The sequence below is a fragment of the Elephas maximus genome, chromosome 10 (assembly GCF_024166365.1).
Source record: "Elephas maximus indicus isolate mEleMax1 chromosome 10, mEleMax1 primary haplotype, whole genome shotgun sequence".
NCBI lineage: Eukaryota > Metazoa > Chordata > Mammalia > Proboscidea > Elephantidae > Elephas > Elephas maximus.
Genome location: NC_064828.1, coordinates 18,517,166 through 18,531,741, shown reverse-complemented (window position 1 = coordinate 18,531,741; position 14,576 = coordinate 18,517,166).

The window sequence follows — 14,576 nt, the reverse complement described above, 5'->3', positions numbered from 1 at the left end:
AGTGCCAAGCAAAGTCAATGGAATTTTAAGGTCCTCCTTAGACATGATTGGATTTGTCTTTCATAACTCTTCCTACCAGCTGCCACCCTCCCTCTCAGGCAAACTGGGAATGGGGAATAAGTAGTAACTTTGATGGGAGGTGGACAGTGAGCATTGTTAACTACAAACACACGTTCAGAGATGGCTCAGTATACTTGGGTATCTTCAGTATGCCATTTTTTAAAGCAAATATTTACTCCACCTTCTCTGCCTATCAGTACATGTATCAAAAGCTAAAGGGATACATTCAATTTCACAGCCAATTGGATTTGCCTAAACCACTGACTAAAAAAAGAGCCTTGGAAAAACATATATGTAGGGTTCACAGATAGGAAATGAGAAGTTAATTCAAACAGCTGCCCCATAAAGTACAAAAGCATCAATGAAGAAAGAAAAAAAAAATTAATTTCTATGTGAAAAATTTCAAAACCTGCAAGGCCTAAACATTATCTAAATGCACAGTAGCCACCTGCACCCTGCTTTGGCATATTATCCAACAAGAATGAAGGAGCTATAGAACTTGATTTTTCAAAATCTTTTAAGTGAGTATAGGTCAAAAAAGAAAGAAAATTCTTACTTTCCTTTTATTTCCAAAACGGTCTTTGCTGGCTTCCTAAATGTTTTTGTTCTAAGGAAGAATCCTGTATTTATTTTGAACCTAGAAAGACTGAGAGTAAGTAGGGGGAAGAAAAAGTGCTTATCACAAGGAAAACTATTGTACCCTGGAACTACTTGGGACCAGGAAAAGAGATTGTGAAATAAACCCTTAATATATTATTCCTCCTGCCCATTTATATTTTAATAACTTTGTCTTTTTAAAAATGTACTAATCATATATTAAGGTTTGCAAGTAAGTGTCAAAAGCTCAATAATCACCAATGTTTTTACAGGCTCAGATTTCCCTTATGCCTCTTGTAAGTGCAAAGGGCATATGGCATTCTTTCCTAAATCGCTTATCATAAATTGTCTCTGAGACCTGTCAATCTGGGTATTTGCTGAGAAATATTTAAATAATCTCTCATCTGAGACCTATTACCTTGAAATTAAGAGTCACTTCAAAGTCAGAGGTCATCTCTGGAAAAGACACATATATTCGTTTTTAAAGGAGTTAATTTAATGTTAAAATGGGAATTCCATTTATTAAGCACATGAGTCCACAAACCAGTGAATTGCTATTGATTGGTAGGTTAGCTAGAAGCATCTTCTTACAGTGAAAACACCAATAGAATGGGGTGTTACCTGGAGTCAATGACAAGAAGTTTCAAAGAACCCATGGAATCCAAATCTTCTGCTTTATCAATGAGGAAAATGAAATTCAGAGATGTATTTGAATTAACTTTTTTAGAGTTCTACAAAATAGTTCTCCATAGTTACGTATTCCAACAAGTTATATCTCTTTTTTTTTTCTTTCTGTTATGTTTTTGATATTTTTCTAGAAATTTAACTTGGTTTACAATTAGAACCAGTTATACTAGAAAAACTCAATGCGTGAGCGCTGAAATCTTCTCATTGTGTCTTTAGCCTATCAAAGTGGAGGTGATAGAAGGGTTCTAAAATGTAAGTCTGAAGTGCTGAAGTTAGATTAGAAACCAAACCCACTGCCGTCAAGGCGATTCCAACTCACAGAGACCCTATAGGACAGAGTAGAACTGCCCCATATGGCTTCCAAAGAGCAGCTGGTGGATTCGAACTGCTGACCTTTTGGTTAGCAGCTGAACACTTAACCACTATGCCACCAGAGCTCCAAAGTTAGATTAAAATGGAATCAAATGCTTATGAATGTTTGTTAAAAACATTAGAATATATGGGGTAATCTGTTAGGAGTAAATAGAGTGAGAAGCAAGCCAAGCTTCAGATTACAACCTCCAACATTTTTTGAACCCTTAACTCATCAGTTTAAAAAACATTGAGGATGTACTATGAATATATTGTATTTACTTACTTTTAAATTATAGCTGATCTTGATCAAGTTAGCTAACTTCTCTAAAACTCAGTACCTATCTTATAAGATTGCAGGGAAGATTAAATAACCTAATATAGGTAAAAAAAAAATTTTAGAACAGGGCCTGGTGTTAGCATACAATACTGCATGTAGTATGTACATAATAAAACCCAGACAAAACAAAAATGAGAAAAGGATAAGCTAAAAATTAAATACAAATAGAATTTCTGGCATGTTCTACCAACACTCCAATGGACCATTTTGTACAACCACTGGGATATGTTCACTCCAACTTGCAGCCCACACCTTCAGAGAACTCCTTTTTTGAGGGGTAAGGTAACAAAAGAAGACCAATACTCATGGCTGTGCCAGAGTCAGCTTGCACTCATTGAAGGAAAACAATTGTATACATTTCCTCTCAATTTTCTGTTCAGTGACTTCATGTTGATAGCTTGAAATGGGCCGTGGTAAGTGTATTTACACCGTGGAAATCAGCAAACACTGTAAGTCAGAACTTTTTATTTTATTTTTTTCCATGGAGATGGTTATTAGACATTCACCAGCATAACACTGCCAGCATTTCAGGAGTTAGGAAGGGAACGAGGAGGAAGTACTGTGGAGTCAGAAGGCCAAAGAAGGAAAAAATGAGGGTAGGTAGTTGAAATCGTCAAAAGCTGTCTAGGTGTCATTGGATTTGACAATCAGGTGATTAGTGACTTTTGTGAAAAGTTTCAGTAAAGTGGCTGGGTAAAGCCAGATAGCAGTGGGTTGAATTATAAACGTGAAGCTAGGAAGAGAAAACCACAATCTGAGAAAGCTGTTTCATGCATGGGAGGCGTTCTTGTGGGATAGAATATGAACAAAGAGGTGAAAGCTGAAGCAGAAAGTGGAACATGGGTTGAGTGAAGCCAGGCTGAATGGTCGTCAGAACTAGAAAAGCCACCTAGCAGCTGCAAGACCGGACAGGGAGGTGTGTGTTGGTGCACAGATGGTGGGCACATTTGTGTGAGGGATTACCACAGGAAGACGAGAGGACCAGTCAGAAGGTACAGGCTGAACCAAGCAGGCAGAAGTTAGAAAACACCGTAAGGGGGAGCTAAAAGAATCCAAGGAATGGAAAATAGAAAAGCAGGAAGAAAAAGCCCTCAAATGCTAGGTCTCTAACAGGATAAGAATCGGCTAAAAGAAATTTAATATATGATAGTCTATGGCATTCATTTCTACATTTTCAAAGAGGCTAGAACGTCATCAAAAGGAATGATGGTTATGCTCTTTGAAGAACCATCTACACGGGATCAAACTGACAACAGCGACCTGAAAGATTAGACAGGAACCTTGAGGGGCAGTGATTTATGTTAATGAGTAGCAACAACTCAGAAAAGGAGCGTGGAAATGGTTGCACAACTCAAAGAATGTAATCAATGTCGCTGAATTGTACATGTAGAAACCGTTGAGTTGGTGTACATTCTCAACACCAACAAAATAAAATTTAGGGGGGAAAAAAAAGCAACGATGTTTAATTCTCTGAATGCGGTGACCTAGTCAGTATTTCCACATGGGTAAGCTCTTTTGTTTTGTTGAGGGGAATAAATTGCTTTGAGCAGGTTATTTTTACACACCAAGTTTAAACATTTGATTAGATACTACACAGAAGACGGCACATCTCATTTGTGTGCTCAGCGTTCACAAATACACTCCACCTGAGAGACCGCGGAAAGCACCACAGAATACTGCTCTCATGCCTTTGTAACCGGGACAAATTCACCCTGTACAAATACATCTGCCACTTACAGTCGAAGACCAGCCTTTAATTAATGTGGATTGCAGTTTTGTTTTCTTTTTTTATTATTATTAGTTCTTTTAACCTAATGTTCACTTTTCAATGCCTGTAAAAGAGGAATAGGTAAAGGCCAGGTGAAAAATAAACTTCCACAGGCAATGTTTGCAGAGCTGTTTCTGGTAAACAGTCAAACTCACCAGGCTCTTATATCATCGTTTATTTGCACCTGTCTCTGAGCATGAGTTTTTGTGCTGCCATAAGCAATTCTTAATTTCCATCAATAACCCTTCATTTCAAGCATGGCCAGTTTGCATTATGAGTACGAGAGCTGAGAACCATCCTTTTTGGAAGCTGGAAAGTGAGGACTATAACATAGAGGGAATAATTTAGAGATCCGGCTGAACGCAACTATCAGAAACCAGGCGGCACCGACCTATAAATCAGGCTAGTCAGGGTCAGCTCACTGGGAGCAGAGCAGGGCTTCAAACTGATTCATTCTGGTTTGAACCCCTGATGAGAATTTGCATTTCCACCCCAGATATACTGAATCAGAATCTACAGTTTAACAAGATACCCAAGTGATTCTTATGTATGATAAATTTTGAAAACTACTGCTCTACTAGTGGAAAGCCTGGCGGCATAGCGGTTAAGAGCTATGGTTGCTATCCAAAAGGCCAGCAGTTCAAATCCACCAGGTGCTCCGTGGAAACGCTATGGAGCAGTTCTACTCTGCCCTATAGGGTTGCTAAGAATTGGAATTGACCCCACGGCAACAGGTTCAGGTTTTGTTGGTTGGCTCTACTAGTGGTTCTCAGAATTGGTCCCTAACCAGCAGCATTAGCATCACCTGGGAACCCGTTAAACTCCAAAACCCAGTGCCATCGAGTCGATTCCTACTCATAGCGACAAATGCAAATTCTCAGCAGAGGTTTGAGCTGGAGTGAACTGGTTCAAAGCACTGGAGCAGAGCCCTCAAGTCTGACAGGACTGTTACTGAGGAAACTTACAGGGATGTTCCTTGTCTACCTGGAGTGGAGTGGCTTTTGCTCTTGATCACATTGTACATGGTTGATTTGTGCTGTTAATAACCCACCTGGAGTGAACTGAGAAAGTAGGAATACTTATTAAAACTTTAGAAACAATTCCTCTGGCTTCTGAGGAGGTTCCATTTTCTCTAAAGAAACCATGCTCAGCTTCCAAACTGCTATAACTCCAACTAAAGTCCGAAATGTGGGAGGGGTTGGAAAGAAAATATTCTAATTTTCTTGCAAGAAGCTAGCAGAAACTCAAATTTGGGAGGGGACAAAAGGGAATGGCTCAGAAATTATGTTCATCTGGGTCTAGAGACAATACAGATTGATCACATGGCTCAGAACTTCAGTGAGTGGAATCATCTAGACTGAGAAGTGCTTGAACATGGTAGGTGTTCAATCTATACTCCTTGACTGTCTCCCTGACTCACTCACTGATGGAGTCAGGTACTAGGAGTGTTGCCTGTGAGAACCCTGGTGTAAACAAAGGTCAAAAATTATGACTCAATATGGAGAATATACCAACTACAATCAATTAACCAAGAAATAGTAAAAAGGCATAGAGTATCATTTGATCAAAGATGAGTCAATTTTAAATAATTTTAAAAAAACAGATGTGTGATAAAACGAATGAAGTCATTTTGGTTTGTAGTTTTAACTTCTCAGCTCATGGTAAGCCTGATACATTTTATTATGCCTCTTTAAGAGGAAAGACCAGTTAAATGCAACTGCTTTACTTTCCATTCTCTGTGGTCCCAAATTAATCATTATGTGTGGTTGTCTTCTCAGAATCATAGGCTGGTTTTCAGAAGACAGACAAAAAATGACTAGAAACAGGTCTATCTTTGTGACACAAGTGAGTTTGCTTCAACGCTATTGAACGTAAGTAGTAGGTGTAGCTATTGGTATCACGACTCTGCCAAGAATGGTTAAATGACTCTACCTGGTAGCTAAGTGGAGGCTCCTCTAGGATGTGTCTAGCACCAAGATGATGTGGGAAGGGGGCTGAATTCTATGGAACGCTGCAGCATATTTTGTTAAGAGATTTCAAAAATAATCCTGCCATAGTTTTAGGCAGACATAAGCATGTCTTAACATCTAACAAATTGTTAAAATTCAGTTCAAAAATATTTTCAGCAACTTCTATTTGGTGGCGTCAGTCCCTTCGAAATCACTGATGCTTCACGGACATATGTTATTGGAGTTGCCCTCTCAGGACAAGAGCAAAACATTCAAGAGTGTGGCCTACAGAGCAGCAGTGACAAGATCCCCCAGAATACACTTGAAGATGAATAAGGTCAAGAGGGGTAATATACACTCAGGTGGCCTGAAGTGCCTTGATAGATGATGGAGGGTGAAAGAAGGGCTGAATTATCATCTGTAAAGAACCACTATCCTACCCATGAAGACAGCCAGAGAGAAATCCAAAGCAGAAAACAAGCAATGACCTCAGAAGCTGGATGAAATGGAGATCAGGTGGTGGTGCAGAGGGAGAAAGGAGTAGGGCAAAGAGTCCGGGACTAAGGCCATGACTTCAGAGCTCCATAAGGACCTGAAGTTTTGTTTATGTATAGCCTGGACCAGGTGCAAGGACCAGGTAGGGTAACACAAAAGCCCTAACCCATTAGAATCTTTGACCCTCAAAATCCATTTAGGGCAGAGCCAATATTTCACCCAGTAGATGAATGTAGCAAGTATTGATGTATGTTTGAATTGGGACACTTGGGACCCTCAGATCTTTGTTCTCTATCTTTATTGCTGGTTCTGCTTAGAGTTTAAAATGAGTAGGATCTCTCATCAACTGAAGCCTACCACCTTATTTTTAAATCTACTATAATATTTTAATGAATGTAAACAGATTGTGATAAGAAATGTATCTTTTACTGATGTACATAGAAGAGAGCTATGTGTATCTTTTTGGTTTTATTCCTCATTTTTTCTCTATCTTCTAATATATTTTAATATTTTGATTATGACATATTATGTCATATCAAGGATGGGAGATCCTGTTAGAATGTGTCAGTAAAGCCAAATTAATTACAGTCATGTACCACATAATGTCCATTCAGGAAATATCCCACCCCATATACATCAGTTGTCCCATAAGCTTATAATAAATCAAAACCAAACCCAGTGCCATCGAGTTGATTCCGACTCATAGCGACCCTAGAGAACAGAGTAGAAACTGCCCCATAGAGTTTCCAAGGAGCACCTGGCGGATTCGAACTGCTGACCCTTTGGTTAGCAGCCGTAGCACTTAACCACTATGCCACCAGGGTTTCCAAGCTTATAATAGAGTTCAAAAATTCCATTCGGAGAATGGGATGTAGTAGACATAATGAAACACAGTGAACACAATAGCTTCCTGCATGCAACACGGGTATCTCATGTCTCATGTATACAAAGTGATTGTGCTCCTGGGCATATAATGGTACAGTATACATATAACCTGTAACACGTCTTGATAGTCACAATAAATGCCTATGTTACTGGCTTAGGTATGTACTGTACTATACTTTCTATAGTTATTTTAATGTGAACTTACCTACTTAACAAATAAAAAGCTTACTGCGTAACAGCGTATGCTTCAATGCATAGGCAACTACATCCAATCTCGTGTAATGCGCGTTTCTTGAGTGCTGTATGTAGTGTTGTCTCTCTGTTTGATTTTCTTTCGAAAATATTACCATGAAGTGTGTCATGGCTCCCAAATGCAGCAAAACCAGTGGTAGTCATAGCAGCAGCAAGAGGCAAAGGAAAAGTATCAATTTGGAAAGTGCAACAAAAGATATCCCATATAGCTTTGCTAGGTGTACAATATGGTGTCCGCATAATGTCTAAAGCACACAATGTCCTGTTTCACAGAACGCATCATGGACATTAAGTGAAGCATGACCGTATCTTATTTGCTGTTATGAAGACATTTTTATTACTACATTTTTTCTAATATTAAGTAACTACTTGAACCCTATAAGAAAATATAAATTTTGTACAAAAGCGTAACCTGTGGATTTTTTTTGGTGGTGCGGTGGCTAAGAGCTACAGCTGCTAACCAAAAGGTCAGCAGTTCGAATCCACAAGCCACTCCTTGGAAACCCTATGGGGCAGTTCTACTCTGTCCCGTACAGTCGCTATGAGTTGGAATCAACTCAAGGGCAATGGGTATACAGGTGTTCTAAGTAGCCAAATTTGCCAAACACTTTTCCAGAGTTTTCTAAAGTTCACAGATCTAGGGCAATTGATTATTTCCCATCTTGGCGCATCATCCTTTACTTCCTTTTTTCTGACAGATGAGGTACAGGAAACAATCAAGGGCCACAAGAATACCAAGATTTTTGATAAAATCATGGAAATAATCACAGGCAAGAAATTATATTGAAATGAATATTTCATCAGCCTGGGGTTAGGACAGGAGCCCCTGGTGGCATAAACAGTTATGTGCTCATCTATCAACCAAAGGGTCGGTGGTTTGAAACCACCCAGAAGAAAGGCCTGCTGATCTGTTTGTGAAAGGACACGGCCTTGAACAAACTATGGAGTCACCAAGACTTGAATTGACTCAACAGCAACTGATTTGGGTTTAATTTTGGGTTTGGGATGGAAGAACCAACAGAATTTTGCCCACTCAGGAATCAAGACGAGGCAGGAGACAATGGTCCATGTAATCCAGAATTGTATGGCACTTGAGTTGGACCAAAGAGAAGGTGGGAGGTAAGAGGCAGTGGTCTTCCCATTAGCTTTCCCCCTTCCTCAAAGTCAAACCACTTCCCTTTCTCAAAGCAGAAGCACACTTGAATTTTGTGAATCATGACTGTTCTCTCGTTGTTCTTTCCTTCACCTTTACCACTAGTCCTGATTTTCAAAATCCCTATCAAAATTCACTTTGCAAATATCAACTGCAGGGTCACTCCCACTATGGAAAAGCAATTAGACGTCTTCATATTTACTAAAGGAAGATGAGGAAATTAGGAACTTTAATAACAAGCTAGAGAAAAGGTATTATAATTAAAAGCTATTATTTTAATAAGATATTATTGTATGTTGTTAAGTTACATAGGAAGGGGTTTATAACCAGCTACCAATGAGTCACTTTACCATCACTTTCATTTGCTCAAAAAACAGAGTCGAGGTTAGCACAAATAATATTTCTCTGGTCTTTTGTTTCTCCAATTTCAAATCTTTTTACTTGGTTTCCTTCCTAACCAGTTCAATGCAGAACAAGAGCTTGACAAGCTCAGCTTCTTTGACATCTTTCGAATCACGTTGTCAGAACTTGGCCATTGTTAAGCCAGCCTCGCCTGCCCTAACAGCAACTTAAACAAGCTAACAGGGCCTGAAACAAAAGGAATGTCCCCGCGAGTGTTAACTAAGCCCAGTAAATGGCAGAGACTGATGCCTATTGTTGCTTAGTCTGATCAAATATTGAAGTGTTATTTTAAGCCTTCAGCTTGCCTTTCAATGTACGTGCCTGAGTGTTGGGGCTGCGGTGGGCCGAGGTGGGGTAGGAGGAGCCTGCAGGCCTCAAGACACGTACACTTTCCCAATGCTGTGTTCTTGCATTCACTACTCTCGTTCAGCCTGGCAATATTCACAGGAAAAAAAGACTTAAAATGACAGAACTCCTTTTGCTATCAGGTACTCCAGAAGAAATGTAAATTAGTGTCTGTCATAAAGTTGTGGAGAATGAATTAAAGTCATTAAGGCTAACACATTATTCACAAAATGTAACACTTTTCCAAAGTAGAAACTCAATCAATATGATGCAATAAATCAAACATGATTCAGTACAGGAAGCGACTGGTTTCTGGTTCACTTTAAAGGAGTTCGGGATAAAGCAGCAGAACAGGTTAGCATTTAACACATTTTTCACTAAAAATAGATAAAACGTCTAATTTCAGGCTCTGAACAGAATGTGTTTTAATGCAATTTCCTTGAAAATTGCTGTTTCTTCTGTACCTCTGAGTAGATACTCCATGTGAATTAATTACTGCTGGTTCCTTAGCTTATAGTCACTTCAAAAAAATGAAAACTGTCCCCTTTGTCTTTTCACTGGAAAAAGGCAGGCATTGGATATGTCATTAGCCTAGTGTATGGCCCTGGAGTCAAGGTGACATGCAGAAAGTTGTTCTATAAAACTGGGTTGCCCCGAACCATTTGTGTCTTATGGGATCGTACCTCTGGGATTTTCGATAACATTTGCTCGGTTTCTTTTGTTTTTCTTGTTAACATTTCATTTCTTTTCAGGGTTGCTGATAATTTTCTATTATCTCTCCCTTCTCTATGTTTCTCGTGTTATTTCCCTTTCAGAGAATCTTGGTGAATTAACCGAAGAATAAAACTATATAATATAGTCTTATTATAAGCAGAACAAAATGAAGATGATATGATGAGATAAATCACTGAAGGTTAATAGCTTTTTTAAAATCAATCTTCCTTCAAAGGAAGAGGCTAAATGGCTTAGTGGATGAAATGCTAGCCTCTCACCTCCGAGACCATAGTTCAAGTCTAAACGATGAAGCCTTAAGCGACATGTTTACTGGGCAGAGATCAGTCTCTAGTGGACAAAAATCTGCACTGCATGACTTTGCAGCTGCGGCCCCAGCCCTCTCCCACCCCCTGCCCACCCAGTCAAGGGGACTGATGTGTTTGGTGTTTCCAGTCCACCCTGTCCCTTTGGAAACGGTCCCGGTAGGAGGTAACATCCCTGTCAGGAAACCATGTGTGTGTGTTTTCAGAACTGCTTCCTCAAATAGCATCAGTGGTGTGAAGTCACTGGAGACTGCTGCTTTCCTATTCTGACCCCTCAACTGTCACTCGAATAACCTGACCTTCCACTCCTATAAACTGAGTGACACCTTTTCCTGTCAACTAACAAAGTAGAACAAACAGAACTGATCACTTGGTTACTCCAGGCTAGCTAAGGCCTCACTCACCAGAGGGTAGTTACTCCTATGGCAGGCAAACTTTGATAATTCAATTGAAACACATCCAAATGAAATGGGGAGTCAGACATGCACTGTGTATGTACTCATGTAGTCACATGTGTGTGTACTGAAATGCATGTAATCATGTTGTAGACAGAGACAAGTTGGAACATACCATCCGTTTATCGACATGGGTATCCTCCATCTCTGGTTATTTAAAGGGCTTCTTTGTTTTTACTTCTTAGTAATGTGTTTTTCAGTTTCCATCCTTCAGTAGCATAGCCCACTGCATGTTGAGCAGCCGAAAGAGATATCCAGACTATTTGCAGAACACACGCACAGCCCCAAGCGCTGTTCTTTAAGGAAATTGCAGCCAGCTCGATGTTATGGGCAGAGATTTGTACATTGGATAATCCTACTGTAGTGGCCAACTAAAATTGGTAGTTTATTTCACAGTTTTGTGGTGAGGTATGTTTTCTCTGTGCCTTTTACGCATTGTGCAAGAACCCTCTTGAAAGTGGCAGCAATGTTGAATTTGGAACTATTTGGACAGGGGATGATATTTGCATACAATGAAATAAGTACGAAAAGTTTGAGAGTAAAATCCGGTTAAAATGCTGATGCATCCGTGACATTTCCATGTTCCTCCAAAATGATTTATTAATGATTGTTGTTTACTGCTAATCCAAACCACCTGCAAATCTCTGTGTTATGATTAAAGCAGGCTTTCTCCCCTCTCCCAGGCTGATAGATGGCTCTGTAATTTCAGAGGAAATATGCTAAAGGTCATGAGTTAATACATCCTCTGGTACTTTTTCTTCCCATCCTTGCTTTCCCAAGTGGGAGGAAAGCTGTGTTGTATTATTTCCATGTCTTTGTAATGTCCATTCAAAATGGAATTAGAGAGTGCATTAGAAAGAGAGTATCTGTGTGTACACACAGCAAAATCCACACGTCTTCTGTGTAGTCTATTGCTAAAATTATACAATTGCCTTTTGAGAAATTTCATATAAAAAAAATCTTTCTTTAATAATCTATGAATATCACTGTCTGAATCAAGTATTATTATCCCTTTTAAAATTAAACTATCCACAAAACATGCATTTACTTTCCGCTATACAAAATGCTAATAATGCTTTTAGAATGGTCTTTAAAAAGTCTAATTATATCATTTAAAAACTGAGAGACCAAAGGGCAAGCTAAATTCTCCTAACATAAATCAGACTTTTTTTATTTCAATGACTTTAAAAACCTCAAATGCAGTAATTTTAATAGCAATGAAAGAATGAATAAGTCATAACTCCACCTGATCACATAACTGTCTATAACTGTTATTAAATGCTCCAAAATAAGTGAACTCATTATGTTTCTGCCCTGCTTTTAGCTAATCTAAGATTCTGCTCACTTAATCATGCAGAAAAGGCTTTGGTGCAGTTTTAGACCCTCAGCAAGGTCACTTGAATGCCTTTTTTCTGTTCTACGCTGATGGTTTAAGAACAGCTCTTTGACCTAAAACTGATGCTGTCTCATATAAGCGTGACTGTTTAACCCCCACCGCTCTGCGTTTTAAACACACGTTTGCACAGCCTATTGTCGTATTTGCTGCAAACCGAGCTAGGTTCGCTTCTCAACACAGAAGGGAGTGCCAGTCAGAATCTGTGAATGCCGTGTGCCCAGTGAAGCTACCAACGGACACAGAATCAGTGGTGTTAAATATACGCCAAGCTCTGTGAACACTTCACTAAGTCCTAATTGGCTTTAAGGCTGTGGCGATTACATGTTTTTATTTTTGTTTTTTTTACTAAATGTTTCTGTCAGACCATATATAAATTTAATGTGGAGAATGTATCTCACAGAGCAATTCCTTTGGTTCTGGATTCAGGTTGTGCAGCAGTTAAGGAGGCAAAGAAATGAAGAGCATGGTAGAGCCTTGGTCAGGTTCCGGCCTAGCTGACAGGTTTTATTTATTATTCTTTGCCAATGAAACCAATGCCAGTTTCACACTTGAACAATATGTCTTCATACCTGTTATGCTACAGATATTGAAAGTATTACAGGAAGGGTCCTAAAATCCGTTCTGGAACCTGGAGAGGGTATTTCCTACTTTTAAACAGAAAGGGAATCTGCATGTGAAGAGTATCCAAGTGGAGACGGCTTGGGTACTGATGAGAACAAGAAAAAGACAACAGCTGAAAAGCAAGACGGAAGCAAGAAAAGGCGCATATGTCAAGAGGAGAGAGAGAGGAGGAGGGGGGAGGTAAAGGAGAAGGAGGAAGGGAGAGGAAAAAGCCAAAGGGAGATTATTAAAATCCAAACAAGAATTTTTTAAAAGAATGACTCAGTTCTGGAAAATGGGCAAATCAAAGGGAATGCTGACATCTGTGGAATCTCTCTGGAGAGTCCTAAAATGGGATGAACACACTTTGAATCTTGAACTTGAGGCATGGTGCTACACCGGATGGCTTCTTAGGAGCTCTCCCCCAGGGTCCGACTCATGGGTGACATACACATCAGTTCAGCACACTCCCCCCAGCTACAAGATTTACTGCAGGACTCAGCTCATGTCCCCGGTTCCTGACAAAATTTAACCACCATTTCTCAGGCCAGAAAACCAGGAACTTAATCTCAAACCTGAATATTTAATCATGACATATTTGTTATTTTTTCTGTATCTTTCTGAACAGTGTACACCATGCTAAGAACTATGCCACAGAAATGTTCAGTGAAAAGGTACACGGAATAAGCACTGAGATACAGCATGTGTCCCTTACTAATCCGTTACTTGTTCATGGAACACCTGCAAGCAAATCAGAAAGTGAGCAGGAGGCTAACCTTAAAAACTCCTCGAGCTTCATGGAGAAAGGTTATAGACAGCTGTGACGCTGACAGGTTTCAATGGAGCTTCCAGACCAAGAAGGACTAGGAAGAACGGCCTGGTGATATACTTCCAAAACTCAGCCAAAGAAAACCCTGTGGATCACAGTGGTCCTATTCCCAGTGAAAGGCACAGGACCAGGCAGCATTTTGTTCAGTTGTGCATGGGGTTACTAAGAGTCGGATGCTGACTCGATGGTAGCTACGACAACATAGGCTGTGATTCAAAAAAAAAGAAAGTTGCCATGGAGTTGATTCTGACTCATGGTGACCCCATGTATGTCATAGTAAAACTGTGTCCATAGGGTTTTCAGTGGTTGATTTTTCAGATGTAGATTGCCAGGCCTTTCTTCTGAGGCACCGCTGGGTAGGCTCAACTCTTCAACCTTTCAGTTAGCAGTCAAGCATGTTAACCATTTGCACCATCCAGGGACTCCAAGAGATAGATGATAGTGACACAATGTGTGCAGGTGAGACTGATTTGATGTACAGTTAGCAGCAAACTTGTGCCTTCTAAGGGGGAGTCTTGAATGCTTTCAATCAGGGTTTCTCAAAGGTTTGTGGAGTCTGAGTAGTTCAATAAGACGTTTCTTGCACAAATGGGTTCTCCATAGTGACAAAAGTTTGGGAATGATAGCATGACTATACTTCCTTTTGAGATTAGTATTTCATAATCCTTCAGTAAGGAGACATGTATAATGATTTAACTCAGTTTTCCCAAACTTACTTAAACATGTTAGGAGCAGTTCCTAATTGGCTAGCTAGTGTTCTGGAAGTATTTTTTCAAAATCCTTCCTGTAGCTGCATGGAGCCTTCCCCAAAATGGTGCTAAGTAAGTGGGTTATATAGAGTCCCTGAGTGGTGCACAGTTAACAAGCTCGGCTGCTAACCAAAAGGTTGGAAGTCCACCCAGAGGTACTCTGAAAGAAAGGCCTGGCTATCTACTTCTGAAAAATCAACCATTGAAAACGCTATGTAGCACAGTT